This window comes from Setaria italica, chromosome IV (genome assembly GCF_000263155.2).
Source record: "Setaria italica strain Yugu1 chromosome IV, Setaria_italica_v2.0, whole genome shotgun sequence".
Lineage (NCBI taxonomy): Eukaryota > Viridiplantae > Streptophyta > Magnoliopsida > Poales > Poaceae > Setaria > Setaria italica.
Genome location: NC_028453.1, coordinates 14,787,949 through 14,794,551, shown reverse-complemented (window position 1 = coordinate 14,794,551; position 6,603 = coordinate 14,787,949). Strand labels below are relative to the sequence as shown.

At 50.3% G+C, this 6,603-nt stretch overlaps 1 pseudogene; it reads left to right on the top strand.

The window, feature by feature from the left end:
- Positions 1-4,736: 4,736 nt before the first annotated feature.
- On the top strand, positions 4,737-6,303 carry LOC101773520 (annotated as a pseudogene).
- Positions 6,304-6,603: the final 300 nt, after the last annotated feature.

Genomic DNA, 6,603 nt, shown 5'->3' with positions numbered 1-6,603 from the left:
TGCACATCTTTACCCACAAGTCGCGTAAAAGTTCAAAAGAACTTTGGACCCAACCATGCGGTGTTTGCAAGGCACCATACCACACTTAGTGGGTGTAGTGTCTTAGCAAAGTCCACTTCCCTAGAGAGCGAGTGCTATATCCCATGAACGCCTCCCCTCTTACCCTTTCGATAAGATTACCCCTAGACTAGAGTTTCTAATTATTTAGCCAAGACCAGAGCCATTTAGTCTTGTGGTAGCACTATTTTCCTGGGTGGTTCTCCATGTTTCGATTAAACACACATGATCTTGTATTAATGAAAGGTATAACTGAAGTAAAGCAAGCTTAATCATTAAGTTCATTTGAACCACCATATACCAAGTAGGCACTAAGCATGAACTACCCAACACAAAACGGTAAACTTGGTTGGTCAAGGCAAAGGTAAATTCAATCTAGGCGAACCTTAATTTGGGATCCATCAATTTAATCTTAACATGTGCATAGCATAAAAGTTGAGTATGAGAAACTAAAGGTGTATAGGACGGAGAAGTAGTGCTCCTGCTGTTCGTACTCCTTGAAGGCTTGATCTTCAAATCCCTCGAACTGCTGAACGTCTACACGTGTCACACGAGCACATACAAGCAAACATGGGCAAAAAGTAAGAAACAGTACACCAATCACAATTAAACAGACAAAACAAGCTTGTAAAATTGATCTACGCTTTAAAACGAACATGTGGATATAAAGAACTCGAAAAAAAGAGTTAAGATGCAAAAGATATGATTAAAACAAGATCCATGGGCTTTTCTGCGAGAAAAATAAAACTTCTAGGGTCAAACTACGAAAAACCGAGGACCTATACATAATTACGCGTATAAACCGAAGGTTTAACACGCAAAAACACCAAAATGGATGGCGGGTTGATTTTAGAGAAACTCAAGGTTTAAACCGAAAGAAAACAGGACCAAAACACAAATACTTTTGAACTAGATTGGACCGCGGGTTGATTTGCAGAAAAGGCGAGGGCTTAAGTGCAAAAGAAACACGGCGCGACGCGGTTGATCGGTATGCGATTTGGTTAACTCGCTGCCGGCCGTCGGACCAAATCCGACGGTCACGGTCATCGATGACACCGTAGCAGCGGCGGCAGAAGGCGGCGGACGGCAACAAGCGGCGGCGAGTGACGGCGAGCGGCGGTGGGGTCGCCAGAGTTGGCCGAAACGGCGCTCCGGGGCTCGGTTTCGCGCGCGGAGAACACCAAAAGCACGAGAAAAGCAAGGTGATCTCGTTTCGGTGGTTCATGATGACCGAGGCTCACCGTAGGGCGGTGCTTGGCAGCAGAGAAGTGGGGGCGGCGCTGGAGCTCGCGGCTAGGGTTTCGTGCACTGCTGCGGGGTGCTCGAGGCCGGGGGGGGGTGCGGCAGCTTAAATAGGGGCGGAGGGCAGCGGGATAAGGGTAGGGGCAGATCCCGCGCGGGGAACTCGCGCGGCGGTTGCGGGAGGCGGGCGGATTCCGGCGCGGTCAGGGGAGGAAGTCCCGGCCGGATACGACCGGAGGACGGGGATGACGGGTGGGCCCCACCCATCAGACCAGTGGAAGGGAGCGGGCCGTGCTGCTTCGCGGGCTGCGGAGGAAGGAGAGGTGGGCCGAGCGGGCGAGGAAAGCTGGGCCGGGCAAGCAAGACGGGCGGGCGAGGGGAAAACGGTCGGTGAAGCTACTGGCATTGGGCCGCGAGGGAAGGTGGTGCTTGGGTCGGAAGAAAAGAAGGAAGGGGAAGGAGAAGAATGCGGCCCAAGAGAAGAAGGAAAAGAAAAAGAAAAGGAGAAAATGAAAGGTTTTGAAAATTGGAAATTGAATTTGAGATTCAAATTTGATTCAAACACAATCAACCAAAAATTATACACCAGCATGAATGCACTATAAACTCCTATGGTGAATTAATTTAATTTGGAGAAAATCAAAATTAATATGCCTAAGAATTTAAATGACATCCTAATTTGAGAGAATTTTAGTGAATTTAATTTCTTGAAAAAAAAATTTGGGTGTTACAGAACACAAGGGAAGGGGTTAGTACCTCAGGCGTTGGACAAGAGGGGGTCCCGGGGTTCGCCTATGGGTTCAAACCTTAGCCCGGCAATCTTGCGATTGGGAGACTCTTTGTAAAGGTCTCATAGCATCCCTATGCTGTCACATCTTGGTAGTGTGATAAGTGCCTGATCAGCACATCGCAATGAGGTTAACGCGACTCATCGGTAAACATGTACCACCTCTGCAGAGTGTAAAAACTATTATAACAGCCATGCTCACGGTCAAGAGTAGCCTGGACCCTCACATGGTTAGTCTGGTTGGGTGAATCACAGAGTGGTACCTGTGGTTTGGGTTTAATTGTAAGAGGGTTAAATTTAACATGGTTGTGGTTTGGGAAGCCTTATAATATAATATTAATATCTCTAGATGCTTAATTAAAATTTGACCAACTAAAACTTGAGCTTGGAGGCCAACAAAAAAAAGCCTTTCTTTTTTCTAAGCCTGCATGTTATCAATATAATTCCCTCCACATGCGGAGTACACGTCTCCAAGTGTACTCACCATTTTCCCTTTCAACCCTTGCTATTCTCGCCCCACTGCTGCTCAGATAGATAGAAGCTACAAGATGGAGCTACCTCAAGAAGACTTGAAGTTCTAGGTTGACATTCCCCCGGTCGATGTTCCTATGGAAGATGGTGCCGACTCCGCTGCAATTAGTCTACGACTATCTAATCTTTTTGTTTAGACCCTATGATCATTTCATGCTTATGCATGAAAACTTGATCTGGGTATGCATAAAGTTAGCGTTGGGTTTGTCCTTTAAACTGGGCGTGACATTAAATATGATAGTTTTAGTTAGGAGTTACCATATACATCAATATATACCTCCCCGAACAGGCAGGAATTGCCATGACTGTTGGATGAGATCACCGTTGTGTTCATTTGATGGCCGGATGTTTCTTATGATAATTTTTAGAATTTATCTCTATTTATCTAACGCGTCCTGGTAGGATTAAGGGGTAGGATTAACATTGAATTAGAAATAGTGATGTTTAAGATTTTAAGATAATACATTGGGTTGGTGATGATTATTTAAAATGCTTGAGTGCTGACATCTGAATACATATTGTTTTAATTCACTTACAATAATGATATCGTATCAACATGTTGTACATGTGTGTTGCATGTGCATGCTAACACTCCTAGAAAAAGTGGCTCTAGTATCGGTTCCCAACCCCCCTCTAATACCGGTTGTGCAATTGGTATTGGCTATTCGGTACTAGAGAGGGGTGCTCTAATACCTGTTGGAATAACCGGTACTAGAGGGTATTAAAAAATTAAAAAAAAGCAAGATCCCCGCCAGCCCCGTCCCTACCCCCACCGGCGGCCCTGACCGCCCCTCCTCCCCCACCCCTGCCGCCTCCTCCTCCTCCACCCCTTCCTGCCAGCCCCCTCCACCCCCGCCGCCTCCTCCCTCCTCTGCCCCTCCTCCGCCGCCGCCTCTAGCCTCCTCCGTCTCCACCCCACCTCCGCCCTCCTCTGACCAGATCCACCCCGCCTCCACCCTCCTCTGGCCGGCCTCCTCCGCCTCCACTGCCGCCGCCCCTCCTCTACCTTCTTCGCCTCGTCCCGCCCGTCGGCCACTCCCTGCCACCACCACTCCATCCTCCTGCGTCGCTGCAGCCACTGCAGACGCCTTAGCCTGCTGCCGCCACCTCACCTCACCCCGCCGCTGCTCCTCACCGCTAGCGAGGGGCGCGTGGAGGGGGGAGGGGAGTGGAGGCAGGATGGATCGGAGGAGGAGACGTGTGACAGAGAGAGAGGGAGGAGGCAGACGTGAGAGGGAGGAGAGTGAGAGAGAGGAGGATAAGGAGGAGGAGTTAACGGGCGTGAGAGAGAGGAGAGCGAGAGAGATGAAAAAATCTAAGTCTCGTGGTGCAGTACGTGCAGGGGGTCAGGAGGCTGGCGGATGGGGTTTTAGTACTGGGTGGGGTTCCCACCCGATATTAAAAGCCTCCCTTTAGTACCGGGTGGAGCCTCCACCCAATACTAGAGGTCTTGAGGTCCTCTAGTACCGGTTGAAGGCTCCACCCAGTACTAGAGGGTGACCTCTAATATCAGTGGAGCCCCCACCCGGTACTAGAGGGCCTCCAGGGGCTCCCAAACTTGGAACCAGTACTAATACTAACATTAGTACCGGATCCAAACCTAACCGGTACAAATGCTCGGGATGAGAACATTAGTACCGGGTCCAAACCTAACCGGTACAAATGCTCGGGATGAGAGGTCATATTTTTAGTAGTGTAACTAAGTACTACCTCCACGTTTTTCTTTACATATGATGTCGGCGGCTGACAATGTTACCTAGTTACCACTAAAGTAGCCGTGTGACCGTGTCTATAAAATGTATTTGTAAACAAAACGGAGGTACCTCTCCATCATCAACAATGTACCCGTCATCTGTTCATACTGAAAAAATATTGTTGTCTGAAAGAATACTGAAAAACATATGGTCACACGCATTCACGCGTATCAATTGACTTTATAAAGTCAACGCAACTTACCTACTGACCACCTTTTATCCGAAAAAAAAATGCTACTAACCACTAACCACCTAATCTGCAAGACGGCAACCAGCTAGTGCCGTGTTGCCCTGCACGAGAGATTAAAGGACTCGGTACCAGCATGATTGTCATTTGTCAACCCAGTGGCGTACAAACACAAGAGAACGAAACCAAGTTCCATCGCCAGTAGCTACCAGCATCAGCAATCTCAGCGGCCCGGGATGGAGCCGCAGCAGCAGCGCCTCTTCGCGCCCCTTGTTCTCCTGCTTGCCACGATCTTCTTCGCCGGCGCACCGGCGGTCATAGGACACGGCGAGGCCGCGTCCGGTCTCCACCCGGTCGTGCTGCTCCCGGGCTACACGTGTAGTCAGTTCGACGCGCGGCTCACCGACCAGTACAAGCCTCCGACGCAGGCCGCGGGTGGTTCCGGCTGTGGGAGAACTACACGGCGCTGCAGGCGGACCCAGGGCTCCTGCCGTGCTACCAGGACCAGCTCCGGCTGGTGTACGACCGCGCCGGCGGCGACTACCGCAACGCGCACGGCGTCGAGACCCGCGTCGTGTCCTTCGGCACCGCCCGCAGCTTCCGCTTCGACGATCCCGCCCAAAAGTAAGCTGAACCATGGATAGACCATGTCGAATTCTAATTTACAGGTGCTGAACCAAATATTTCGCCTCGTTATCCTGATTAGGAACGCATGCATGGAAAGACTTGTGGAGGCACTGGAAGGCGTCGGGTACAGGGAGGGAGCGAGCCTGTTCGGCGCCCCGTACGACTTCCGATACGCGCCGGCGGCGCCTGGCGTGACGGCCAGGGCGTTCTCCGATTTCAGCACGAGCCTGACGCGCCTCGTGGAGCGCGCGAGCGAGAGGAACGGGAACAGGCCGGTCATCCTCGTCACTCACAGCTTTGGCGGCTTCTACGCCATGGAGTTCCTCAACAAGAGACCCCTGCCGTGGCGCAGGAGGCACGTCAAGCACCTCGTCATGCTCTGCCACGGCGTCGGCGGCTCGGCGCTGATCATGCAGGTCCTCGCCTCCACCATGGGCAGCCCGTCTCCGGCACCGACGTTGCGAGACACCGTGCTGTCTTTCGGGAACAGGAGCTTCGGCAGCATGTTCTCGCTGCTGCCGTCCCCGAAGGTGTACGGCGACACTCCCCTGGTGATCACGCGAGCCAAGAACTACTCTGCCGAGAACATGCCGGAGTTTCTTGCGGCGGTGGGGTTCTCCGACGATGAGGTCGCGCGCTACCGTACAAGGGCGCTGCCGTTGACGCTGAATTTCAGGGCGCCGCTCGTGCCAATGACGTCTATCAATGGCGTTGGTGTGCCAACAGTGGACAAGGTTGTTTACTGGGATGCTAACTTCACTGAGATGCCTCGAGTGGTGAACGGTGATGGCGATGGGATAGTTAACTTGGAGACCGTGCTGGCTTTGCAAAGGCTTGTCGGGGATGTACCGGATCAACCGTACTTCAAGTCAATTTTGATCCCGAACACGACGCACAACAGTATGATCTCAGATGATTCTGCGCTCAGGGTCGTGGTTAAGGAAATTCTGGAAGTAAACCAAGCCACTTCTTCTTAGGGGCCATTATCTAAAGTTATGTGGTAATTTTGCTTGAATTTTGGGCATGTGTTTCATTGTAAAAATAAATTATATGCATCAAAATATTAGGCACATATATATATCAGTACGTGGAGGTACCGTGAGCTGCAGCGGAAATTAACAAAATGTATCAAATTTATAAATTATACTCGCTGAGGCTGTTACAGTTTGTAAGTAATTATTCCTAAATGTGAAACTTGCATATGCACCCGATTATTTAGCCCCAACAGCATAGAACATCCTCGCGCGCACAAGCATATACAAAGATCAGCGCACGGATCGGAAGATCCAATTTTGTTTCTTTCTATGAAACTAATCAACTGATTGGAAGCATCACACTCAGTGCAGACCTCAAGGGAAAAAAGAGGAAAAGCACAAGTGTTAGAAATTTAGGAAAATTATGGCTTTTTTAATTTTGAA